The 27844-nt window shown below is 50.0% G+C and overlaps 1 protein-coding gene across 2 annotated transcripts in view; it reads left to right on the top strand.

The window, feature by feature from the left end:
* Pros (homeobox protein prospero) overlaps positions 1 to 27844 on the top strand; it is a 211335-nt gene that overhangs the window by 108858 nt on the left and 74633 nt on the right. Inside the window, exon 1 of one of the 2 annotated variants that reach the window (XM_077681152.1) lies at positions 222 to 502. The exons of the other annotated variant lie outside the window; for it this stretch is intronic. The gene's annotated coding sequence lies outside the window, so the exon portion shown is untranslated. Of the gene's footprint in view, positions 1 to 221; positions 503 to 27844 lie in introns of those variants that run through there. 2 annotated transcript variants of the gene reach the window in all.

Here is a 27844-nt window from a genome sequence, read left to right as displayed (position 1 = left end):
TGGCTCGCAGCAGCGGCGGACGCCGCTTACGTGAGCCTTATCGCCCTGGGAACGAGCTTATCGCGGTCTCATTCGCGAGCCAAGGATCGGTAATAACGAGAGCGCGTCCCTACACCGCGCCGTTGACTGAAGGAGGGGGGAGAGGTGGAAAGAGTGGGTACGCACCTTCCGTCAATTACGGTCGGCCGCTTCGTTCAGAGAAACGCGATCGCCAATGCGCGAGGTCCGTCTTTGGTCGCCTACTCTCTCAACCACGTCTTTAGGCGAGGGTTCAGAGGGTGGGAGACGGCTCTCCTCTGCCTTTGTGTCGGAAGGCGTTTATATGCGGCTGCCTTCCGAGGCCGGCCTCAATCTCGGCTTGTGAATCTCAGGACACGCGTCGGACGCCTTCCATCTCTTCGCCAGCTAGCAGCACGGATTCCTCCTCGGTGTTGATCGTGGGGGCGTACTACTTCTTCCGTTACCGTGAAGCTCCGGCTGCTAATATCCGTACAACGTCAATGTAAGTGGCTGACTCCAGCGTTCATTTTTGGTGATACCATATTTGGGTGAAACCGAGAATTTGACTCGTCTTTCCTGGGCGAATAGAGAGGCTGCGTTTGTTAGCCTCACCTTGAAGGGGAATTTGCGTAGCTAACCCTACCTGCAAGAGTTTATACTCGTGTTTTTTTTTTCTTTGTTTGGTCCGAAACATTCCCGTTGAACAGTTAGTCGTACTCCACCGCGTGTCATACATGTGTATTAGTTTTCGTGTTTTTTTTTTGTTGTTTTTTTTTTTTTTTTTAACGCGGATTGGGGTAGGCAGTCTGGCGCAAGCATCATATATGCCTTGCGCTTGCCTTGAGCCCGTTCCACATTATGCGAATTTCCCCACGAATTCGCAGCTACGGCACCGGTCGTGCGGCAAACTGATCTATTTTCGTTGCTGCCGAAGCTACAAAAATATGTCGTCTCGCCGCATGAGCGGCGCCGAAGCTGGGAATTCGCACGGAAATTCGCACCATGTGGAACGGGCTTTAAGTCAGCATGTCTCATGTTATATATGTTGCAAGCGCCGCCATTCCTATAGCATGCAGCACTACACATTGTTATTATTCTTTTACGTCAGTGCTGCTTAATTAAAGTTGGGACAAGTACTCATGTTCGAAGCGCATTTATGTTGAATATTAAAACGGCAACTATTTCAGAGCTATTTTCGTCAAAGCGTGAGAGGTATCCTTGAACCGCCCGTCGGGAGCATGCATGGCGGCAACGAAATTACTCGAAGAAACTGCAGCAATTTAGCATAAGTTCTTGCAGTAATGGGTAATGTAATGAACAACTTTCTGCTCTGTACCTTGCTTAGTAATTAAATTAAGCACTTATCGTGGCGGTAATTTTACTTTGAAAAACTGGCCATACCTCTTCCCCCGAAAAGTAAATGTCCGGATACTGCCACTTATCTTCAGAATGGGCTTTCTGTGAAAATATTGGAGGCTGAAAGAACAATGTTGGAGGCCATGGTGGTAGTGTCTGATACCTTCCCGACACGAAGGTTTGCGCGCGTTAAAGACTTCTAGTTCAGAGAACTGGGCTAATCCGGAGCGCTTTTTTATGGGCTGTTTCGGACGCCACGTGTAAAGAACGAATTGACCTCTTTTTTATACTTATTGTTTCGTATTCGTTGTGTAGAAGCTCAATATACAGATAAATATTTTGGTTCTCAGAAATTTTATGAGTATACCGTTGGTAAAGGGACTTGGGAGACAGGGGTGGGTCTTAAGATAAGCCGTGGAGTATCATCACTGTTGTCAACGTGGGGTGCACCGGGTGACAATTTATCATGGACTGCAGAGATCATGGCATGAAGCGGTAAGCTTTGTTTGGAGATACTTTAAAGTTTTCAAACTTCGCCTCGTATGTCTATTTGGAAAACGTCGCGCATACCAGAACGCACACTGGTTTCATCGGAAGAGCATCTTCCGCCTAGCCCCCCAGTTTATGCCGGACACAAACCTTCGTGATAATCGGTCATTTGCCACGAGTAGTTATGAAAAGGTACTGCTCGGGCGGAGCAATTTCCGTCACAGTTTGCAAGGCTGGGTTAGCCTCGTCACCATTGCTCGCTCACTCACTCACTCACTCACTCACTCACTCACTCACTCACTCACTCACTCACTCACTCACTCACTCACTCACTCACTCACTCACTCACTCACTCACTCACTCACTCACTCACTCACTCACTCACTCACTCACTCACTCACTCACTCACTCATACACAACAAACACACGCACACTTCTTACAGAAAAACGAGCGCTACAAACGAGGACAGAAAAGGCGAAGAACGACGAGACAGAGCGCATCTGTCTCGTCGTTCTTCGCCTTTTCTGTCCTGGTTTGTAGCGCTCGTTTTTCCTTAAGCAATGAACCAACTAGCCCAACAGCATATTTTACACACGCTTCTCCCGTAGTCGACTTACCCACTTCGACTTTCTGACATGGCTGCCCACATTGTGGGCCGTCTGTGTGCAAGCTATTATAACTACATCTCGATACCTGTGTATATGATGCCGGCAAAGGAAGCTGTCACCTCCGCAATAAATGGGCGAAAGCAGCCTTGCAAGCAACGCAGGGCGTTTGGCCAAGGCGAGTTAGACTAACCGCAAAGCTAAACTTCTGTAACCTAGAAAGGGCCACAAAATGTCTGTGAAAACTCTGCGTTTATATGAGGGCACGGGATCTTGAACGTAGTGCCTCGCACTGCCTTTATTTCCTGGCACGTACCAATGGCAAAATTACTGCGCCCCATCCGGCCTCACACTGAGGCCGTCGCACATGTGTTCCAAAGCGTCGGCGTGTCCAAGTTTTGAGCCACTTCTTCATCCTCGTGCGGGAGAAGCGACGCGGCAACGAACTCAAGAATAACGGCGGGCAATAACAGTAAACGTATCTCAATTGAATTCATTGCATAGAGAGGTGACCTTGGGGTCATTGCCTCCGAAGGATGGAGCGGCGTCAGGTTTATTTCTGAGGCGAGAGAAAGCTGTGTACTTGCTCGCCCACTGCTCGTGCGCCCCTGGGTGAAGCAAGCAAGGTTATGAGTTCGATTCTTTGCTGGCGTCGACCCTATCATCCCTACAGGGGTTCAAGATAGCCAAAACGCCCTTCGTAGCCGTGTAAAAAAACCCCGCCGTTGTGTGTGTTGTGTGTGTGTGGATGTGGGAACAGGGAGAGGGTGGGTGAGGTGTCCGAAGGTTGTGAGTTCGGGTCCCGCTAGGGGCGCAAATTTCTCAGTTTTTTTTTTGTTTCATACCATTACAAAATTCCAATTTTCACACACACACACACACACACACACACACACACACACACACACACACACACACACACACACACACACACACACACACACACACACACACACACACACACACACACACACACACACGCACGCACACACACACACACACACACACGCACGCACGCACGCACGCACAAACACAAAGAAGAAAGAGGCACACTGCTTCCCGTTAGGCCTCATTGGCGTTCTTGATGTTGGCGTCCCTTACAGCGTTCATTCAACGATCCCCTCATTCCCGGTTTTCATTACCTGGGGCCTTGGTTCTGACAGCCTTGGTGCCACGGGTCGCATATACGTCGGTTTATTGCCCGCGGACTGCTCCTGACACGGCATAAACGCTCTGGTCAGTGCCTGGAAGGTAAACATAATGTCCCTTGCACCCCGAAGTTACCCGAGAGCCACTGGCCACCACCCCTGCACGCACGAAACAGTTACACGTAAGTACGCAAGAAAATAGAGGGGAATTCAGCCTCCGCGGTAGCTCATTTTGTATAGCTCAATAGGCAGTGATCTCCTTTTAATATACGTCAAATACATTAAGGCCTACGATCACTTCCCCCCTTCCCCCGCCCCCTGTGTGGAGAGACATACGTTAAGGGCGCTCAGGTGGTCTGAGATAATCCGTAGCAATCAACTGTATACGGCACACCTTAAGGCTACGTGTAAATTCTTCACTTGAAGCGCCTATTCTAATTTTAAATGGTGATCAAACATTATACGTGCCCCGCAGGGAAACGCTTCCCGCGAAGCACTACTGCAGGCAGTGCAGGGGAACCGGATTATCACACCCTTTTTGCGCTCGAAGCAGATGAGCGCTTATAGGTGCGTGGATTCGCCGCGCAAGCGACCGGGAATAGAACTAATCGCACAGTGAGTCTGTATTGAGGCGACCCGAGCGTGTAATGAACTGCACAAAAGGGTCATCGCATGCGCTCGTGGAGGCGGGTCGCGCAGCAACGCGTGTGAAATCGTTTTGCGCAGTTTCACCGCGCGCGGTGTAAGGCCGGCGACCGAGCTGCACGCATGAGCGCACCAGGCAGCCGCGACAGCGCCAACCGCTCCACGCCGCTCGCGGCACCAACCCTGCGGGCCGTGCAGGCGCCGCGACTTCGACTGCATGTGCAAGTTGAACGCGTATGCGCCACCCGTGACCTAGCGTGGGTCAGGTGCGGTAAGGGAGCTCTAATGGTACCTGTTAGAACGAACAAAATACGAAATGAATTACAGTCGAAGCTCGTTATAACGAACACTGATATAGCGAATTATCGGCCATATCGAACTAAACTAAATACGAGCTCTGGTTGGTCACGGTTCATTTCAGTGACACTTACTCTTTTTATAACGAAACCGAAACCGCGAGAGCCTCGCGATATCGGCTATAACGAAGAAATATTTGGTTCGCGCGAGGCTCGAAACTCGAAATAGCCTAACAACAAAATAAAGAAATTAGACGACACCAGTTTGTAAAACTATATACAAAAGTAGAGAAGGCCCTTTTGGGCTCGGACATTGTGGGAAACTTCATCCTTCAGTGCTGTGAAAAGCCGCGAGACGAGGATCACATCTTTTTTTCAAACAAATAAGAAAGCAAGCATCTTGTCAAAGGAACGTTGTCCTGCTGTAACTTCCGATGTTGCCATGTTTCGGTCCATTTAGTTTGAAATGCCACGAGGAGAAAGGTAACGATTACGTTTTTGCACGAGCCAGATAGCCGATTTTTGGAAGGCGATTTGTGCCTCTACGGCTACAACGAATATCGGATATAACGAACTAATTTACTGCCCCTATACTACTTCCTTATAACGAGGTTCGACTGCGTACGCTATTCCATATCCGATATTTTATTGAGGGCGAAACGCTTAAACAGGCCGTGAAGACAAAATTACAGCTTTCTTTAGTTTGAACTACCAAGCATTTGGTAACTCGTTGAGCTTCAGTCCAGATACGAAAGGCGTTATTTAACAACCCCCCCAAAAAAGCGCAAGAAGTTTTGAAAAACTTTTAAACTTCGCGCCAAAGTTGCGTACAGGAGTGACGTACGTATTGTAGGGCACCACTGAAAACATAGTTATCAGTGCGTTAACTGCACGTTACCAAACAACTGATACGATCAAACGGAACTATAGGGCCCACTACAACCTCCCAGTAATGTTTTTTAACAAGTGGGGGGGGAGGGGGAGTCAATCAATCCAGAGCCCTCCACTACGGCGCGCCTCATCGTCTGCGTTGCGTCGGTGCGTCAAACACTACAATCAATCAATCAATCAATCAATCAATCAATCAATCAATCAAGCAATCAATCGATCAAAGGTGGCTTAGGGCGGCGGTTGCCAATCACACAAAAAAGATTCCTTGAGGTCGTAGAAGAATCGCTGGAAAGCGGCTGGGGAAGCCCCAATCTCTATACCTCCATTGTTTCTTTGAAATTTGCGATAAAATTGGTATCGTTGCTGTGGGTACAAAGCAGTCGTTTCAACGAAGAAAACTTGTATTTTGTCTTCATGACCGCCTTAAGCGCCCCATTGTGCGAAAAACTGCCGTCCTTGTTGTGGCTCTAGTCCGGTACATAAATGGGTGCCGCTGTAAAGATTAAATAAAAACACATTTGAGTTCATATTTATTCCAGTGCAATCCAATCCAATCCGGGTCTTCAGAATATGAGCTCAGTGCGCAACCTGTTGGCCGACAGAAAGCTAGCAAAGCTCGTGATACACAGAAAACGTTGGTTGTAGCAAAATCGCTTTATTCGAAATACCGCTTTATTCGAAGTATTTTATAGACCCCGCTGCAGGGCGTGGTATCCGCTTTTAACGAAGCATTGCTTACAACGAGGCCAGTTGCCCGACCCTAGGAATCGTTACGACGAATGTTTACCGTATTAATTTGAAGTGTACTATGAAGCGGGGTTGGGGCTCGATGTGCTTAGAGGCAGTTTTAAAAAACTCCCACCTCCCCTCGCGGGAACCCCTGTGTAGATGCGACGCATAGGCGGAGCGGCGAAGGGACCGCGTTTTATAGCGCGCATAACGTTGAGGGGACTGCGTAAGCCGGTCCCAGTCGATGACGACGTTGGCGTACTTGTAAAGCGGCGTGGACTCTAGGTGTTTGAGCCAAGCGTGGATATTGCTTCGCCGGAGAACGGCACACCGGTTATATGCGCAGTGCGCCCGAAGGAGAGGAAACCGCGGAAGAGAGAGTACTGCACATGCGCCGGCCCCAGCGCGTCTGCCGCGGCTATGACGCAACGTGCCGCGGCTATGACGCAACACAATCCAACACAATCCACTTTAATCCAATCCAAATCCAATCAAATCCAAGCCAATCCAATCCAATCCAATCTAAGCCAATTGAATCGAATCCAATCCAATGCCCCTCGCGAGAGAGTGTTCGCTATCGGAGAGGAGAGGGGGTGAGCGGCGGAGAGCGCAGCTGGCGCGGTGCGGGGAGGGGCGGACAACGCCGACGACGACGACGCAGGAGGGACAAGGCGAGTGAATCAGATGCTCTGCATCTAAAAAGGGCACACAGAAACCTAAGGCCGCGTCACGGGACTGCCCACATGTCATAGCGCGCGGGGAAGTACATGGCAGTACATACGCGGTTGTTCAAACCTTACGGTAAATAACCGGTATCAGAAAGTCACGCCTTCCGTCTCAAAGGGGTCACAGGCGACTTTGTCACGCCAAAAGAAGTCGATAAGATATACTATAGCGCATTATCCTCTACACTCGGTATCTCCCGTTGCTGCAGTTGGCCGCCGGCGTTCCAGCTTATGTTCGCCTGACAATATCTTAATTTGGGCCTTCCATTATCCGCAGTACTGAGGTAGGTGGTCAACAGGGTATGGATATGTAGGTGCTGATAACAACGGACAAAGCCCCTGACCTTTTGCCGGCCCTTGATCGGCGACTTCACTCACAAATGCTTCCTTAAAGCGGCCATGAAGACAAAATACAAGTTTAGTTCGTTAAAAACACTGTTTTGTCCCAATAACAATGTTACCAATTTTGTCGCAAACTTCAAAAAAATACTGAAGTTATTAAAAAAAAAACATGAGATGCAGTGGCGACTCCCCGGTCAATGTCCGGCGACTTTTCTATGACGTCACAGAAACTTGTTTATGCGATTGGAGGTCGCCGACCGAAACCACCGCTAAGAGACATCTGGGGTCGATTAAAGTGGCGCCTCTAGTTCCGTTTGATCGCATCTCTAAAATGCTAACATGAGATTAACACACTGATAAATGTTTAGTGCTGGTTCTATGACGTCACTCCTTCCTATAACGCGTCACTGTAGCGCGAAATTCGAAAGTTTCTAAATAATTCCTCCGTTTATTTCTTGTTGTTAAAAAACGTCTTTCGTGGTTGGAATGAAACTGACCAAGTTACCAGGAGCTCGTTCTTTCGAATTAAACAAAGCTTTATTTTGTCTTCATGGCCCCATAAAGGAAAATCAAAATCGTCTGCATAAGGAAGGCATAAAAAATCGTTAGCTCATGCGTTTCAAAGAGGGAGATAAGTAATTACTAGTGACTTTTTTTTTCCGAAGCATTTGTTCGAAATGTGGAAGCTTGGTTCCGGCTAATTTCGTGTAAGGCCGTTGTAGACGGGCGCAGCTACCTTGGCATGGTGACATGCACGCGCACTTATTATGACAGGTATCGAATGAGCCAACAACGTAGTTGTAGAAACAGATCACGCAATGAGAAAAATGGCGGCGTGTTTGATTGGAGAGTTGTTTATAGGTATTTGAAGTATATATATACGATAGATTATAACGCGAACAGGAGGTCAAACACCCAGCAGCCCAGTATACTTCATGATAGCACATAGAAAAAAAGCTGTGTGTGCGGCACAGCTGGCAATCCGCTTTTAAAGCGAAGCTTTAGTGTCCTCAATGATGCCGTTGTCTCAGGCAGCACTAGGACCGTTCGGCCTAACTGAAGCCGCTGTACTTCGGCCAGTGATTTTCCATCCGGCCTTTTTCCGGCAGTCGTGTACGGCCCGCGTCCAAATGTGGGCCTTTTGGCCGTACACGGCCGTACTCCCAAGGCTATCCAACGGCCAGTCTCAGTCGGCCGGTCGACCGGCTTACGTTCATACGGCCAGAGTCCCGCCGTAGGGCTCCGGCCATTCGAAAGCCACCCGTGTGCGGCCGAAGTACGGCCGCGGGAGGTCAATACGCCCTGCGATGATGATGAATGGTCGTGGGTGAAGTGGGGAAAAAAAAAATGGCTTCCCGTGGCTGGAATCGAACCTGGCTCCCTCGCGCTACGAAGCCGGCGTCTATCTGATTGCTCCATTTTTTTTTTATTGCCTTTGATTGCTCCATTTCGACATTGTCGAAGCAGTTTGGAAAACTCAGACGACAACCAAAGAATACGTCACGAGAAGAATGGCGCTGCTCTTCGTGCCGTAAGGCTGTTCATGTTAGCCAGAAGACGTTAGGCCTAACGTCACATGTTGGCATTTAACAATTCCCCAGAACCCACTCAAAAAATTGCTCACTGAACGCCAAGCAGCAGGTACGGATTGTCGCCGTATACACCCCCAACTCAAACGTTAGGCCAGAGTAGTGCGTACTCTTAGTATGGGATTAGCCAACCAAAGAATCCATCACGAGACAGGTTCCCGCTCAACCATCGCCGTCTTTAAACGGAGGGGTGCATGATTTTTTTTTTAATAAGTTGCACTTTCTTTGCTATTTCCTTATTGCCGTTATCTCCTTCCTCGTGTTCTGCCAGCCCTTGAGAAAAATAAAATTGTTTGCTTCGCTGGAAACGTCGTTTAATGGCGACAGTGTTGTGCTTGCCTCGTAACATTTTCGCCCTCTATCCCCCAATCACCCCTCACGCTGTTCTCATACTCTCTCGCTCCTGCTATGATGAATACAGGGGACGTTTGCCGAATTTAAGTTTCCCGCGTTGGCAGTACCCGCGAGCCATCTGTTAGGGCCTACATTTTGTTTCGATCGTGCTTGGAGCAGCTCGAGCCGACATGTTTTGTTTTAGTTTTTACTTTTCTCCCGCTTCTCTTCGACGCCGTTTATAGCGCCACGTTTTATTGTTGCTCGTAAAAACCCATCGCACACGCGTTTTTTAATTAAAATAACTGCGCGTCTCTCTTATGCACTTACTTTCCGCCTTAAATACGCTTCATGTATCCTTTGCGCTGCGTCTTTGCGCTGGGCAGTCTTTTCTTTCTTCGTCCTGTGCTAAATTTCGCTAGAAGTATGAGTTCATTAGTCAGCAGCGACCAACTCGCCCAACTCTCCGCTTTGATTGATATGTCGGAGCCATATGCCGCTAGTTTGGAGAGGTCCTGCATATCTCTACTCCGTGCCCAAGGTGTCTAAAAGCTTCCAAGCGGTTGAATCGAGTTACAGACAGACAGACAGACAGACAGACGGGCGCACGGACGGAAAGACAGACCGACGGTTGGACGGACAGAAAGACGGTCGGACGGACGGAAAGACGGCCCGGTCGGACGGAAAGACGGACGGACGGGGGGACAGACAGACGGACGGGGGGACAGACGGACGGACCAAAATGTTTCGCGCTTAGGTGGCCTAAGAAAGACTAGCGTCCAAAACAACAATTTGGCTTCAGGCGAGCAGTTCGCAATTGTAGGATGGTATGCGCGTGTGACGTCAGCCCCGTCCCTCCTTTCGCAAAAGAAAACCCAGTGTAGGAGAGGGCAAGTAGAGGCGTGCACATGTGCGCGACATGTATTCGCTATCGGCGTGGGCGCGCTCCTGCAAGGCTCGTCGAGCTCTTCGCGGATCGGGAGACGTCAGCTGTGCGCGCCGGAGCAGAAAGTCAAAAACATGTTTGCCGCGCTGTTCCTCGACCGCAGCAGCAGCAGCAGCAGGAGGACGCTCTCATTAATCCGTCTTTCTTTTCTCTGTATCTTCTTTCCCTTAGCTGCGCGCTCGCTGCTATTTTCCTCTTCTATTCTCCCGCCCCATCGGCGCTGTCGCAGTGCCGTATATGAACAAGCACTTCCTCTGCGAACGCAGCTCTTGTAGATACGCTTGTTCCTTTCGAGCTTGATAGGCCCCCGCGTCGAGCGACGCAGTACTGCCTCCTTTCCTTTTGCTTTCTTTTTAGCGGCTCGTGAAATTTTTTTCCACGAAAAAATGTGCGGCGACAACTTCATGGGAGGAAAGGTACGGCACGGACAGCTGCGTTTCGCCGCCATGCGCGAACGACCGACGCGACTTTTGCGAAATCGGCCTGACTCTTTATCGAAGAGGTGGTGTGGTGTTCGCGGGAACGAAATCGCCGCATATACATAGAAAAAAAAAAGTACACCCGCCCCCCTTTTGATTCGAAACATCGTTTTCTTTCCTGCGTGCTGCATTTATGGGAAAACACCGAGGGGCAATGGGGAATATTTACGGAGCTAGATGCGTAGTTTCCTCTTTTATAAAAATGCGCGCACTGATGTCTGATCAACTCACAGATAGTCCAGCCAAGCTGACACCGATTAGATCGCACGATCGCAACAATTTAATGAACAAATCATAAAAAAAAGCAGTGGCACCCGATCCGCCTCGCACTAGCAAATAATTCTTTGAAAATTTCCTCGGTTCCACGAACCAGCGCGAGCTGGTTGGTGATCCGGCCCAGATGAGCAGCTGAAGGCCGGATTAGGGATGCCACCCACCTTGGATGGTCAACGTTAGAGCAGTGAAGATCATCCGTTTCCCCCTTTTTTTCTCCTTGGTGGGAAGAGGAGGGATAAACTTTATTGCAGTATGGTGGGAACAATAGAGGTCTGAACGGTTCATTCCTCTCCCCCACTAATATTGGGAAGGGTGACAGAGTTACGGAGGGGAGGGGGGGCTTTAACCTATCCACAGGGGCACGAAAGATTTCGGCCGATAAGCCATTAAAAGCACCGCCGTAATAATTGTAAATTCAATTGTGGAAAGGCTAGCATAAAGGCTGCACTTCATTCATTTTAACTTTACAGCAAATAGCTGCTGCTATGTATGCCAACTACCGCGAGATACATTTGCTAGTATAAAAGGCCTTGAAAGGTACAGAATTGCGATAGTTGCTTACTCTCAACCCCTAAATAGACTCTCTCTCTCTCTCTCTCTCTCTCTCTCTCTCTCTCTCTCTCTCTCTCTCTCTCTCTCTCTCTCTCTCTCTCTCTCTCTCTCTCTCTCTCTCTCTCGCCAGCACATAGACTCGAGCACACACACGTTTTGCTACCAAACAAAACACGGCCCTCATATATATACTAACTCGATTTTAAACGGTATGTCGGCTTCCCACCTGACAGTCCGCCCTCAACACCGCATACTCCACGCCCCGCGAAAACAAAAGCCGTCGTGCTATGAGAGAGATGTTTCATTATAGGGTCGCTCGTGCATCCCGGTGCGGTCACGTGTCGGTTGACAGAAGGAGTCCGCATGGATTCGTGGGAAAGCATTTTTGCATGGGCGGACCGGCTGGGCTTTTTCGGCCGTTTTGTTTTCCCGTTAGGTCGAGTCAGTCGTGCTTCTGAATGAACAAATGTCGCCGCACCATGTGGCGAGCGAAAGGCAACGCATGCATCGGGGGAGAGTCGCGTAAGCGTATAGCACCAGAGCGTTACCAATCTAATCTCTGCCGCGCCGTCGTATAGTCACGCTATGCAGGTACCCGAAGCTGAGGTTCGAACCCATTTTGTGCGTGTAAAAATAGGTCTGTGAAACTACAAGCCAGGTATGCTCTCAGAGCTATCGATTTAAAGCTAGTTGGTTGATGACGCCAATTCGGTGTGCGCGGATGTCTAGAAATACGTACGCTATATTGTGTCTTCGAGATTGTCTCAAGTCGTGTTCTCACAATGCACTCATTCGGTGGGATCATGACGCCTTCGTGTATCATAACGGCATATGGGGTTGTGGCTTGCGATCGGTAGACGCCATGAGTGAAACTTAAGCGCAAACAGACACAGGGACGAGAAAGGGAAACGACACCTCTCGTCCCCGTGTCTGTTTGCGCTTAAGTTTCACTCATGGATGTTCACCAACTAGCTCGTCTCTCCATCTTGCTTCGGATCGGTAGACGCACAGAAAATGAAGCGCAGGGGCAGAAGTGCTTAATTCGCCTTGCAAGCAAAAAAATGCGCGTTTATAAAGTAATGACAAAGCAGAGTACGGTGGTGTGTGAGGAGCGTACATAACCCGCACACTCGAGCTCTTCGCTTTGCTTGTTCTACACGCGCTTACAAATACAGTAAACCCCAGTATGTAGCGAAATCGCTTTAGTTTAATTTTCGCTGTATTTGAAGTTTTTACCGGTCCCCGCCGCCTTTCGTGAAGAGTGAGTCGTCTGCGCTTTTAACAAAACACCCCTTATAACGAAGTCAGTTTTCTGTCCTGATGTAGCAGCGCTGCTACATAATGCAGTAAACCCCTAGGGGTTTACAGCATTATGTACAGATATTTATATTATTTAAATGTTATGCTCTTACTGTCGTATTAACAGCTTATTGAGGGTACAACGTGAGGATTAATTGTACACATTCCACGTAAATATGACATGCGTATTTCAAAATCGGCGCCGCGTCACTCGCACATCACATGGAATTAAAAACTCCGAGCGGTACCGTGAAGACCACTGCGTTCCTCGAAGCAAATCGCATACGTGAGCGGTATGCAGATACATATTTGCGTATATGTGTGCATTTATTCACGTGTGGTCAAGTAATCCAACACACTCGGTAGTTCGCAATTCGGCCGACCCGTCAAACCAGCGATGCGAACGCGACATTCGCCCCGACCCCTATTACTGCAGAACACACAAGGTAAGCAATGCGACACTCGAGTTCTGCGTGTGTTCTGCGCCGCGGTCATCTGCATACGGCACGCTCCTACACCCGCGCCGTCCCAGACACGCGTGTCCGTCAGCTTTTGGTATCGTTGTTTCGCGATCTCGCGAGAGCTCGCCGCCTGCTAATGAGATTCATTTGTCATACGCGCCGTACTGCGCGATTAGTACGGAGCTTCGAAGTTGTTCGCGCTGTATATACAGACGAGAGCGTGGACTCAAACTTCTAGTCCTTTCTGCAGAGCGCGCGCGCACAGGGCAGCGTCCAATGACAAAGCTCCGCGCCATGGCGCCTGGTAGGCAGGCTTCACCTGTGAGCGCGGATGGAATGCGGGGAAGTAAGGGACGCGGGGGGAGGAAAGGAGAGCCCGAGTTTCGCCGATGCCGCCAGAAGAAAACAATCGTTTAATTAGTCCGGCGGCGGGCGCTGGGCGCGCTTAAGCATACCTCGGGGACAAAAGGCGTGCCTGTCCAATCGGAATGGGAGAAGGCGTTGGCGTACGAGACAAAGTCAGGCATGTTCCGAGTGGGAAGGGGTGGCGAGCAGGTCCAAGTAACGCGTTGGACACTCGGTCCCGATTATTCAATTGATGACAGGAGACCGGGTGGACTGGGCGCCTCCCCGCTCTCCCCAGAGGGCGCAGGCAGCATGCCTGAAAAACGCGACAAGCCTTCATTGTGTTTCCCGTAGTCAGCCACGGCTGCGGACTGCGCGCGCTGGCCGACACCGATACTATTTTCAAAGGCCTCAGATGAAGTCCCGATAAACAGGGTGCCCGCACCCGCTGTCCCTGTGAACAGATGAGGAGGGGAGGGGGGGGGGGGGGCGCTTTTGTCGATGTTCAGCGCCGCGGGCTACAGCGATGAAGAAGGCGTGCAAGGGGGAGAGGAGTTTCGCCAGATCGAATGCCATGGCGTTTGCGCGCACGCGCTAAATTGTTTCTCGCTGTTAGCGCACGATAACGACGCGCGTTCCGTTGTCTCTGTAGTCGTCGCGCTGCTTCGCTATGCCGGCCTCCTTCCCCTCCGCCCCTCTCTTGGAACGCAGATCACCGGACACCGCGACGGGCGTCAGCACCTTGCGAAGTTCCGCCTCCATTCCCTTCTCTCCTCTTCAACTCCCGGTTTACGGCCACGTGGACGGTTTCGTTCGCTAACTTTGTTTTTGTCGACGCGAAAAGACAGAGTTCGCCGTCGTCCGTGCGTTGACAGGTTCGGCCCAGTTTGAAACCGGACACCGCTCCGGGCTGTCCTGGTCGAGTCCAGCGCAACGCGGTCAGCTTTTTGTTGACTCCGCGCGCCACCACCCGCCGTGACTCCGGTCGCCTCCGGGGCGCAGCGCTGAAAGTTTAGAATAGGCGGTCAGTTTGGGAGGGGAGTGGAAGGCGAAGTTCAGCGGCGTGTTGCCGAACTTTCCTCTGGTCGCCGGTTTTATTCCCCGCGGCGCTGGAAACCGCGTTAGTTTGTCTCGCCTTTGTCTCGGCGTGAAACTCCACGCCTTGCCGCACGGGGCGTGTCGCTATGGCTATAGGCGGCGCGACTCTTTCGGTTGCAATATTCGGCGTTTTCTTCGTGAACACCCGAGCCGCGTAGCCGGCGTCACGGTCGTCGTTATCGAAGTTCCGAAAGAGAGCAGAGGGAAGGATCGAAAAGAGGAGGAGGGGTTAACGCCCACGCCGTACACTGCTTCGTAACGCTTATTTCAGCGACGTGCTAACGGCCTCGTTTCATTTGACACTCTCGAATGCTCGATAAATCTTTCTGGGGTATACGTGAGCAATGCTCGTTCGGCTATAAGGTCAGATACATAAGCGAAGAGATGACATTTAATGGCTGATTTGTGGTGGCCACACACGCGCGCTGTAAGATCGCTGCACCAGTTGTTCGCGAGGGCTGTTTCTGTGCGCGTGTGCGCATATTTCTGGTTTTCTATAGGTGAATTTAAATGATTCGTGGGCGCTATTCGCCAACAGGCGTCGGTGTACTCGATACGCTACCTGCCCAGCGCTAGCAATTTGTTCTGTCAACCCGATTTCTCTACCACCTTATTTAAGGTATTTTTGTTTCTTCTGTGGCAGCATTGCATAAGTAAAGCGTCCGCCGTCCTCGCCTGCAACAATCACATTAGCGCCTGTAAAGGGTGCTTCGGTGTCAGTACACTCTTACTGGGGGGAAGCCGACTTCATGACGACTGGAATAAAGGGGTTGAACACAAGCGAAAACGAATTTCTACGGGAGCTTTTCAACACTCCCGAGTGTCCCATTGTCAGCATAACGACACGCGGAGATGCGTTGGTGTGAGGCCGTAACTGTAAGAATAGGCGCAAGAACGCCGAGGTGCGTACAACGACAGCTGGTCTTCAACGTCGCGCTTCAACAGCGCTTGCCTGCCTGTTTTTTTACTTCTAAAGTTGCGTAACAACGAGACAATATAATTCAATTTCGTTCCTGTTGCGCACGTAAATGTTGCGGGCGTGCGGTATATAGGTTGTGCGAAATGTTGCGGTATATACGTTGTGGAAGAACAGTACGGAACGAAAGAAAAAAGATGAAGGTGCGTATGTTTGAGCAGGTCTTTATCGCTTTTAACCTTGTCTTACACAATTCTGAACAAACCTGCCGGTGTCGCAAGCCCATTCCGAATAAGTATTTTTTTTTATTTCTTACGAGCAGTGGGTGGCACAACTGACCAGCTCCGACCTCTCCTCCCAGCGTAGCCTGGTAGAGAGGGCTCGGGTGGCCAGTGCCAGGCCAGGGTATCCCGGACTAGAGGAAACCCCCCACCAGGCGGGTGCCCAGACAGCAGCACCTAAGGCTCGCATAAATAAAGTTTATTCCTCCTCCTCCTATTTCACAGTAAAGTTTCGCCGCTTGTTATGGATGTCATGTTATGCTGATCTGTAAAACGAGGAGGACCATCACGTCGAGATGCATCACCGTCAAGAAAAGAAGCGTAAGGAAAAGCGTGAGCCCGGGGAGTTCTCTCAGATAATCTCTATTCACGGCCCGGCAAAGATGGTGTCGGGGGAAGGGAGGCGTCGGTTAAAAAATCGTGGACGAATACCACAAGCATATGGCTTCCAGCGATGTGAAACGAGAATCGGGCTTGCCGTGATCGCCGGGATAATTAACCCACGGCGAGGCAGATATATATAATGCGTTGCGAAAGAGCGCGACGCGTGCGATGCTTGGTGGTTGGTTGTGCAAGCTGCGCTTCGCCGTTGGATTTGTGACACTTCTTGCTCGTGGTGTCGCGCCGTGGTTGTGTAACACCGAGCAGCACGTGCCTACTCCAATCGCAAATCCTCTGCTTTTCGTGGCTCATCAGTGCGATCGAGGCAAGCTTCGATTTGTAACGCGACGCGGCGCTCGGGCTACCCGACAGTTTCGCGCGTACGCATTTTGTTGTACCTACGACGTGTTGCAAGGCGGATCCGCCAAGCTTGAGTACCGACGTTGCTTAAGGCATCATCGCTAGGACGGTTATGAAGCCACAGAATGGTTTTGCGCGACCGTCTACGTTGCCTCATGAAATACAGAACCGTAACACATTACATGCTAAGACGCGTCAAATATGGGTTTTTTAGTTGTGTAAGCCTCGGTAACAACTTCATTCTAGACTGCACTGCGCAGGCGCAGTTAGATGGTCCAGTCGGCTGCACCGATTACACTGGCGCTACCGCAGCCCAACGATGAAGGAAGGAAGGAAGGAAGGAAGGAACAGTACAGCAAAGGCAGGCAGGTTAACCGGGATACTGTCCGTTTGGCTACCCTACTCAGGGGGGAGGGGATACGGGAAATGAAAGGGAAAGAAAGGACAGCGGTACATATTACAGGAGAAAATGAGAGGAAGAAAATAAGGAAAAACACAAGGCGTGACCATGGCAACTACAAAGGCAGTACAAAGGACGTACACAAAACCAGAAAATACACAAAACTAAGGCGGTACACTGATAAAACTGGCGACCTAAGGGCACTGCACAGTAGTAATGTCCCTACAATCAATCGTTCAGACAGGCCCGTGTCCTTCAAAAAGCGAAGCAAGGCTTTTGTAGCCTCTTCGGCCCGTGACGGACAACGCCTATGACACAAAATTGTCTGTGCCGTAAAGGCGTCGTCGTCGAGTCGGCGATTAAATGGCTGCTCTGCTCCACGGACAAGTAAAGTTTAAAATGTGTGTAGGAAACGTAGCAACGATGACCAGCAAGGATCACGCATCGGCAAATGTGTGGGTGACATCATAGGGTTTCATACTGAGGTGTATTGAAACTCTATGACATACACTGGCGGCGGGAGGGTCTGTAGCGTACTTGTCTCGATCGACGCGCGGCGGCGCTCCCAGGAGGCGAACTCGGACGGGGGGCGGGGGGCGTTGCGGAACCCGGGGCGGCGGCTCCCGGGCGACTCCGCGGTGCCGTTAGCCCATCGATCGGCTGCCCGAGACCGGCGGCTCCTGAGGCACAGCCCGAGCCTTTGTCTTGGGCCAGTCTCGGAGGCGGAGACTCTCTCCTTGTTGGCGCGTTCGGAGTCTCAGCCCGCCCTCTTGGAGACCGAGGAAGCCTCCAACGGTCGACTCAAGCTCCTGTGAAGAAGGAGGGTATATGAAGGGGGGGGGGGGGGGGGGGGGGGGGGTACAGAAACTGGGTCACTTACTCCTTCCCGCCTTCGTGACGTCTTTACTGCACTTTGAGTATACATGTGTATCGGAGTGGCCGTCGTTGTGTGCGCACAAGTGAAGGCTTTGTTCTCATCGCGGGAGCCGAAAGGGGTAAATGAAGTTTTTCTCTGTGATGAAATGAATTGGTTGATTGTAGGGTTGAACGCGCCGACGCAACGCAGGCGATGAGGCGCGCCGTTGTGGAGGGCTCCAGGTTAATATTGACCACTTGGGGATCTTTAACGTGCGCCGATATCTCGTACACACGGCAGTGGCGGTCCCAACGGGGGGGTCGCCCCCCCCCCGGTCGCCCCCCCCAAAGAGGTCCTCAGTTTCTTAGTTTTAGTTTTCTTAAGCATTCCACTTGCGCGAAGTAAAATCCCAGCGGGTTGCACCGCATACGCGCACACGCCTCCATGGTTATCACCACCTCCGCAGAATTGACACAAGGAGGGGAGCGGTTCTTAATTCACCTGCCCCCCCCCCCCCCCCCCCCCAAAAAAAAAAAACCGATCTCTGGGACCGCTACTGACACACGGCCGTTTTTGCCTTTTGCCTCCACCAGAAAAGCGGCCGCCGCGGCCGGGAATCGAGCCCGCGTCCTCTTGCTCTGATGAAGGGAGTGAAACGCCCTTTCACGCTGCTGCCAACCGCGGCGGTGGCGTGTCGATCGAGCGTCTTCACGTCGAACGGTGATGAATAAAGCTAATGCGTGAGCAGTCGTCGCAATCACCCCTCCCGAAGCTTTTCGTGCGCGCTCGCCGCGTCTCGCCCAGTCTTCGGCGTTTAAAGTCCCCTTGGAGACGCCCCCGTCGCCGGGCGAGAGGACGTTGTCGAAGCAGATTCGCTGTTCTTGGAATCGTACGGTCGCCGGTTGGTGGTCGTGCGCTGTGGTCGCACGAATGACCGCGTTGCGGGTGAGATCAAAGGAAGCGTGGACCACAGAGCGGACAACACTCGGATACCTGGGTCAGATATCGTCTTCTTCGGGGTGTTCGCCGACGGTGGAGATCAAAGGAAGCGCCGTCGTCCGTTGGGATAAGACGGGCGGCGTCTCTTCTTTCGTGATAGCGTGTGACTCGGTAGACACCTCCGCAACGCCCGCAATGCTCACACGAATGCTTGGTTCTGTTTTGCGGGGCATATTCAGTGATCCCTGCGACAGGTTTTACGTTACTTTTATAAAAAAAATTTCTTGTGCCACTATTTCGAAGTCACATTCAACTCAGCAGCTCGTAAAATCTGACTTAGGGTTTAATAATTATGGTGCTAACGAGAGCAATCCCTGTAGTTTGCGCAATATCCAGACTTAAAATTTCTGGCAACATTTGTGTGTAGGCGGCACCGCTCTTAAAACCAAACAACTATCATTTTTGTTAATAAAGGAGAACAAAATTTTTCGGCTGAGGCGACTGTATACATGAAAGCAGGAATGCAGAGAAATCCGGATATGTCGATCTAAAAGAACATCGAAAAATAACTTGATATCATTCGCAATTTCGGGAAATTATATTACAGGCAGAATTCGTCTCTAACGGTGGTCTTAAAATTGCGACGAATTGCTGGACTTGTGAGAATTGCATGCAGAATGACTTGGCATTACTTGTAATTACTCGCAATTACTTAGAAGATCGTAGTATTACTTTGAATTTGAATGTCCTCTACGGTTAGTCAGCATGGTTGGATGATAGCAATGACAATGTCTACGTGTGTGTGCGTGTGTGTGTTTGTTTGTAGCGCTTCCTGCGCTAACGCCAGCTTGTATGACACATCCTAGCGCAATTGTGAGAGGAAGCCGGAAAGCCAGGCACCTAGGCCATTGAAACCGGGATTATGCTGCAAAAAAAAAAAAAAAAAAAGGAGAGAGAAACAATTCCAGGGGTTGTTGTGACTGTTCAACGCCAGCAATAGCACGAAATATCCGGGTTTGATATATCCGGCTTAGACGTCTCTTGAAAATACAAGTCGCCACCCCGTATGGCTCAGTCAAGGCATTTCCGCCGATACCCGTACTGTTCTTTGCCTATATACCGAGTAATCCCCGCTTGCTTACCCCGTCTGGATTATTTTTCATTTAGGGATCGGTGACAAGTCTAATGACCCAGTATTTCCTTTATTATTGTGACTAGGATACATTATTTTAGAGTTCGCAACGGGATCGCAACCACGTCGTGTGCTGCTGCTTTAGGGGGGATAATCAAAGGGCACATTTGGCGTTCGCACTTTATCCGCACTGCGTGAAAAAAAAAAAAATGAAATCAATCAGGTGCTCCGACTCTTTTTAATTTTTGTTGTGTCAGTTTGCTTACCTCTATACATACGTTTAATTACGAAATATAATTTGAAGCCACATTACGCTTCATTAACGAGCAAAAAAAAAGAAAAGAATGATCAGCTGTGTACAAAGTCAAGCCGAGTCATCATTTAAAGAGATAAAGCCAAGCCAAGCTTTTCTCAGCATTCATACCCTTGTATTTAAATAAAAGTGCTACAGGTTTTGTCGAGTAAACCAAGCGGTAAATCGTCTTCTCCCCAGGCCTCCCCGTGACATCCGGGAGACTAAGGGTCTAATTCGGCGCCTATTCATGCCCGCATTGTCGCTTACCGGGGCAATTCCTCCAGGGCCTATTTAACACTTGCGACGTCGCATTTCCTGCGTTCCTACGCTCCGCCAGTCTCTCTTTCCGGCCTCAAGCGTCGGCCGAGGGGAGCAAAAAAGTAAGCGCCGTAGGGTCACACAGCCTATTAGCAGCAGCAGCAGCAGCAGTGCGCTCGTGGAAAAGACGTCCGGCCGCGCACTGAGCAGCGCGCTCCGAGGAGCACCCTCCCCATAGTCTACGGCACAGGAAGCGAACCCATCACCCCGCGCGGCGAACTTCCCGTTAGGGCGAGAGCCGCCAAGGTATATCGAGCGTCAGAAACAAAACGAGCACGCCGCGTTGTTTTTTCGCTCCGTACAGCCCCCGTTACGCCCCCATGGCGAAGGAAGGGGTGGACATCTCTTTGTTTTCGTTTCCCTGTCCTTCCCCCGTTCTTTCCACCACCCGGGAAGATACGGAGCGAGCGATACGGCCGGCCGACACGAGGCATGCGAACGTCGGAGTCACCCGCGAACGAGACAAATACTCCGCGGGGCCCTCGTGGACGACTTGCCGGGCGCGGGAAAGGAGGCGCGCGGTGCGCTTCCTGCAGGAGTGCGCGCGGCCCTCGACGCTGTCATTGTTTTTGGCGTCCCTCTCCTTCTTCCCCGGATCTGAGCCCGGAGGAGCATGGGCCCTCGCGAGGCGAAGAGGCGGCGTGCCATTCAGACCGTGCAAATGGCGGCGCGTCTGTCTGTCTTCTTCCTCTGGCGAGGTGGAAAGGCCGCGTGTGTCCTTCCGTCGGATGTGTCCCCGCGGCAGAAGCGTGAAGAGCGCGTCCATCCGTGCCCGATGGCCGCGAGGGAAGCGGAGGACGCGTTCGGGCGGAAGGGAGAGCCGGCCTTCTTTCCCGCACGGCACGCGTTCTCGTGAGTTTCGTCCCACTTCCTCCGCGGCCGTGCTCTCTTCCGGCCAGGTAAAGACTTCAGGTGGTTCCGAGGAAGCCCTGGGTACTACTGAAGGACCCGCGCTCTGCGCCATTTCACTGCGGAATGCGGGCGCAGCCTTGTATTCGCGTGTCTGAGGTGGACTCGTAATCCTGTGCTTCGTCATACTTTATGTGTCAGTAACTTAACCACGAAAAAGATAACCGGCGTTGAATTAACGTGGGGGGGAGGGAACTCGGCAAGCACGCTCAACTAGTGAACAGTAGGATCCCCTTATGAATGGAGGAAAAGGTGTGCAACCAATGAGTACTGCCTCTGATAACTTTAGGGGCAGAGACTTGGCGCCTTTCTAAGCGCCTTGGAGGAGAACTTTGGTCAGTCCAGCGAGCAATAGGAAGGATGTTTGGAGTAATGCTCAGAGGTAAAGAACGAGCGTGGTCTTGAGCTGAACACAGAATTCAGAAAGAACTGACGATCGGTGAACCGTCAGGAACACAGAGAGGATGCCGAGAGACAGGACTTTCTTGAAGTAGAGGAAGAGCAATGACTCGATGGATGGATGAAATAAGAAAATATATGGCAAAGTTGACTGGGGCATCGCAGGGCAGTGTCGGCTGCAGGAACATGGGAGAGGCATTCGTCCTGCTCTAGACAGGCTGATGATGATGATCATAATGATGATGATGGTGCTATGGCTGATGGTAGGTATGGCTTTGGGGTTGCTATTCTGGAATTCTGTGAAGGTACGTTGTGAGATGGCGCCCTCCTCCACTTCTTCATGTGTACGTACGTGCAGACAGTCACATACAGAAGGAAAAGCCCGCAATAAGCCATGCGTGTTCATTCAATGAGCGTCCATACGTGTGTGCGTGTGTGTGCGTGTGTCAGTGAAGAGGGGGTATGTAACGTGGAGATGTACGTTGCAACCCTGTCGCTTTCCTTTTGGGGCGAATTTACCAAGTTTCAGGGGCACCTTTAGGCAAAGTCAAGCAAACGTACGCCTTCTTTGCATTCAAGTATTTCAGCGAGACTCACAGACGCGCCAGTGACGACCACAAACATCGTCATCATCACCGTCGTCTTACTGTGACCGCCGACTACGTCATCATATCACGTTACTAACGACGCAATTCCTGCGAGATCAACCTATGCACTTCACGAAGCGTTCACTCGGTCATTCCACCGCTCTTTCCGTGTTTGTCCGTTCGCACAAAACACGGAATGTTTACGTGAGCGCGTCGCCGAACGGGCGAGAAGGAGGCAGGCGAGAGGCGCACGGGAGGAGAGAGCGAGCCACGGCACGACGACGACGATCGACGCCGTGTCTGTTTGCTGTGAAGTGGAAGGGGGTGGCGGCCCAGTTGTTCTAGGTCGCGCCAGGCCGCGTCGGCACAAGAATGAACAGGATGGGCGACGTATACGCCATCCTGTTGCGGGCGCTGTCCGATGCCTCGTGACGCCTTGATGGCTTTGTCGGTTTCCGCTCCTTTTCCACTCGGCCCCTCGCTCGGGCGGCGGCGGCGGCGTGATAGCCGAAATAGAGGAGCGGATATGCGCCCTGGCCACTTCCGAAACCCTCGGTTCCTTCGCCTTCGCCGTGCGAACGAACGCGTCGCTCGAGGGTGGCCGAAGTCTGAGTCGGACGGGTCAGGCTTACTTAACGAGAATTAAGGCATACGATCACGGCGTGGAATGCAGATTGATTGATTGATTGATTGATTGATTGATTGATTGATTGATTGATTGATTGATTGATTGATTGATTGATTGTGGGGCTTTACGAGCCTGGGCTATGAGGCGCGCCGTAGTGGAGGGCTCAGGATTAATTTTGACCACCAGGAGATACCGTGGTCGGGTCGAATACAGGGATGGATCAGTCTAATCTCCGGTCGAACGAAAGTAGGGAGACGAGTGTGAACGGGGAGAAAAAACGAAAAATTGAGAGATTAGATGCGAAAACAGGGGAATAAAAAAAAACGAATTCAGCTGGCGTAGGATGGTGTCAGGGGGGATGAAGGGATCATTGGCAGGGGCTTTCGTCATGCAGTGAACATCACGAAGATGACGACGACGATGATGATGGCGACGACGTCGTATTTAAGAGATCTGTTTGCACAGAGATTTTGTACACACGGGCTACGTGTATATTCCAGTTCCATCAAAGTTAGTCGTCAATTGGTTTTGGGTCATTTTTTGGTTCGAAACTATTGCCTTGAAAAAATTCGTCGCACTTGTTTGTTCATTGTTATTGCTGCGTAATCTGATCTGTTTCTTATAAGAACCCAGTCGAAAAACACAACAGGAATTTCTGTCGCACAACAGAAATTTCTGTCGCACGACAGAAATTTCTGTCGCACGACAGGGATTTCTGTTGGGACTACAGGATGGTCTGTCGTGCGACAGGAAGTTCTGTAGTACAACTACAGAAAATTTGTCGTACGACAGGCATTTCTGTTGCACGACAGGAATTTCTGTTGGGACTACAGGGTGGCCTGTCGTGCGACAGAAATTTCTGTAGTACAACTACAGAAAATCTGCCGTACGACAGGCATTTCTGTCGCACAACAGGAATTTCTGTTGGGAATGCAGGATGGTCTGTTGTGAGACAGGAATCTCTGCAGAATGATGACAGAATGTCTGTCGTACGACAGAAATTTATGTAGTACAACAGATATATCATGCGACCGACATTCTGCAGTCCCCACTACAAAAACCTTTGTAATAGAACTACAAAATTTCTGTCGCATGAGACATTTCTGTTGTACTACAGTTTTTGTGCAACACCCTGTAGGCACTACACAAACTTCTGTTGGCCCACAGACTGTCCTTCAGCCACTACATTCAGCATTCCGTAATTACCATTATTATCTGCCATGCGACAGATCATTTTGTAGTCCCTGCAGATTTTTATAGTGTGAAAGAGAAGTTTAGATCCATTGCGAAAGTGTCACATGGCAGACCGTTCAGTATTGCTACAAAATTTCTTGCTTACCCTGTCGGAAAACCCCGCGTTTTCCAGCATTAGGAGAGCGATGGAATAGCCCGGAAAGAACGGAATACATAGGAAAACGCCGCGCTGAACGACAGCAACGCGGGGAGGTTGCTGGAGAGCATCGAATAACATGGGGACATTGCCTTTGGGGACAGGGCTTTAGCCAATGCGAAGGGGATAGCACGAACGTTATAGTACGGGATGGTATGGTGCCGCTGCTTGGCTGGACACGGGAATGCCGCGCGCCGGTTAAGGGGTGGACTGGTTGTATTCCAGCGCCGCGATCGACGCAGATGCTCCGAAACTTGGTGTTTGCGGCCCGTGCGGTGCAGCAAAATCCCACTTTTTTAGCGTGCGCTGCACGGAAACAATGCTGCGTGCGAGTGACGGTCATCTCGTTCAATTGCATTGCAAGCATCCGTTGTAATGAACGTTTGTTGCATTGCGGCCATTAGCATTCCGGCCGTGTTGGAAAAAACCTTCGCTACAAATTTGCAATTAACAACGCAACTTAGCACAAATCACACTAATGTTGGAGCATCTAAGCGTAGCCCCATAATAAAAAAAAATGGATACATAGGGAACTTCGGAAATTCCTCGGGTTCTTCGAGTGAATTGCAATTGCATATATTGTACTGTGGACAATGTTTGATAAAAGAATCAGGCAACAAGGGTAGCCCCTCGGCAAAACGGACGCATAAAAAACAAGCAAGATGTGCTTTTTGAAGACGTGGTGTAATAATTGCAGTGCACATTCTGACATGTATTTCTGGGTGTCTTTGAGAGCCCCATTGTTTCAATCTGCGTGCTGTTGTTTTGTTTTGTTTTTTTAGCGAGCAATTTGTTTATTTTAACGCGAAAGATGTGTCCAATCAAGCGAAATAGTTAAAATAAGATTTTAAAAACAGCGAACCAGTTGCCGCTACCTGTGTGAAAAAAAAAAAAAAGAAACGGCGCCAGTGAACTCGCTGCATTGCCGAGATGTGTTCAAAAAATAAATGTAGAAAGAAAGAAAACGCGCGCCTTCCCTCTAGTCCGGCCCTCTGGAAGAAGTTCGGGGAAGCATCGTCACCACTGAAGGCATGTCGGGGCGCGACAGAACTCGCGGGACGGGGAGACCACAAAACGAAGAATCGAGAGGGGTCAGGAGGGGTCGCGAAACAACTTCTCGTGATCGGCCGGTTCCCTCCTTACCCTTCCTTTGTTCCCTCCTGCTTTGTTCCTTCCTGCTTTTCGTCTCCCGGTAAAAATTTGCGGTGGCTGCGTGGCCCAGTGGCTCGTTCACATTTCACATCGGCGCTTTGCCTAGTTGAAGTTAGGCTTAACTTTTTTGTAAAAACGTGCATCTTATGTCTCCGCGGAGTGTCAGCAGCAACATTTGAAGCTTCGGAAGCTGTGGTAAAAGCAAGATCAGTGGTCCGGATTTCAAGCATCTCGATGTGAGGACTCCTCCAGCGACGACTAACCGGGGTGCTTGGGATAATTGGCACTTTAATGTGAGTGAATGCGACGAATCTCGCAGGCAGCGTGATTTGGAATACGTGCGATGTGCTTCGACAATCGACTGAACTTGCAACGATCCCTGCGTGACTTCGGCAGTTATCGTGTGTGCGTACTCTTCAAGATAGTGCAGCACCACAGAGACGTGCGCTTTTCGCCACAGGATACCCTTCCACGCCTTGCTGTGCGAATGCAACGGAACAAGGTTCACAAAGGCAAGCATTCCAGCTAAAGATTGACTTTCCATTTTAATTTTCTCACGTTCTCTCACGTTTTGCAGTGTAAAAGAAATATTTGTTCACTTGTGTTTTAATGGCCCTAACTAATATAAGGAACGAATAAAATTAAGGATCGAACGGTTATTGTCGATGCTCGTTTAATATTTTTTTTTCTATCGGGGAGAATAAATCTGCTTTTATGAACAGGTTGAGCGTCATTGACGGAACGCGATGATGGGACGCGATTTGGCCCTGCTTCCGAAGCACGGCCAAATCAGCTGAAAAGTGCCCAAATGAGTCTGGCTAAATTTTGTAGCGCTACTGAGGTTTCCCTGAAGGAATGACTTCTGTATTTCTTGTTAACAGCTACGCGGGTTTGCAATTACACGGCTATTAAAAAAAACGCAGAGCGCGAGCATCGGCCACGCTATGCGCTAGAGACGGCGTGGTCTCGGGCGTGTTCCAGCGTTAAGTTCCAGCGGCTGCTGGATCCACGAGTTTCCGTGTCCGGCGTGTACCAGCGTCCAGGTTCCCGTGAATTTGCAGCAGGCGCAGTTTCGCATGACGGGCGGATGAAAGCTGTTTTGTACTAAAAGAAATTATAGTTCTGACCGTTTCCAAGTCAGCACGACCATGGAGCATACAAATAACGCGCCACATTTTGGTTTTATATTTGGCAATGAAATAAAAATTATTTGTTTGGTGTAACAGCAACATAAGAGGGCAGTAAAAGCCTCTCCATGACAAAAAGTGAAGCCCCGGTAGTGCCCAGGAACAGTGTTGTAAAAAGAGGAAAATAAAATGGATAAGCACCGCAAACTGCTTTTTTTTTCGGACTGTGATCAGGCATGTGCAGTCTGCGTAACATCAAACTTTTGTATTGCATGCATGAATGTACCACCAGTTGTATTGCTTAAATGCCTTTTGGTACAGCTTTCTGAAATCAGTTATTCACTGAAAACAATTTCAAGCTTTTACCAGAAAAGCAAGAATGACCCCAAATGCTTATGTTTGTTGGTCATATTTTCATTGAAATTGTTATGCATATCCTGCATACTTCAGGTAATTAATAAAAAAAACATCACGGGAAGTAAATTTCTTATGCCAAACTAGTTGAAATTGGAGACATGACAGGATTTACTACGAAAACAGACATTACAGGATTTACTACAGACTACAGAACAGGATTTACTACAGACTACAGGGCAGGATTTACTACAGACTACAGGACAGGATTTACGACAGACTACAGGACAGGATTAACTACAGACTACAGGACAGGATTTACTACAGAACAGGATTTACTACAGAATACAGGACAGGATTTACTACAGACTACAGGACAGGGTTTACTACAGACTACAGGATGTCCCATTCCCTCACAGGATCATTCTGTCGTATTTTTCTGTTGTGTTTTTCGACTGGGAAAGGTTTTGTGAGCAGTTATTCCTGCCGTCAATTTTTTTATTGGGGCTGAAAAAGGAGGGTGGAATTTTTAATGTAAAGTTTCATATACATACGTAAGAAAAAAAAACCGAATCTTCGGAGTCATGAATTCGGACACACACACACACACAAAAAAAAAAAACGGAATATGGCATCGCAACGCAGAAACATCTATAGCTGAAGAAACATAAAAAGGTCTTTGTCCTGTAGTAATCACAGACATACTGATGGTGCTGCTGGTGTTGGTTATGCATTGTTAAGGTTGACCATGGTGATGGTGCGGCGAACCAGTCTACTTTGCTCATCCGCCACTGTTCGGAATTCTGATCCTCATG

This window comes from Haemaphysalis longicornis, unplaced genomic scaffold, assembly GCF_048455015.1.
Source record: "Haemaphysalis longicornis isolate Haplotype H1 unplaced genomic scaffold, Haemaphysalis longicornis Haplotype H1 scaffold_8, whole genome shotgun sequence".
In the NCBI taxonomy this organism is placed as follows: domain Eukaryota; kingdom Metazoa; phylum Arthropoda; class Arachnida; order Ixodida; family Ixodidae; genus Haemaphysalis; species Haemaphysalis longicornis.
The sequence above is the reverse complement of the archived record's forward strand: the minus strand, read 5'-3'. Positions and strand labels throughout refer to the sequence as shown.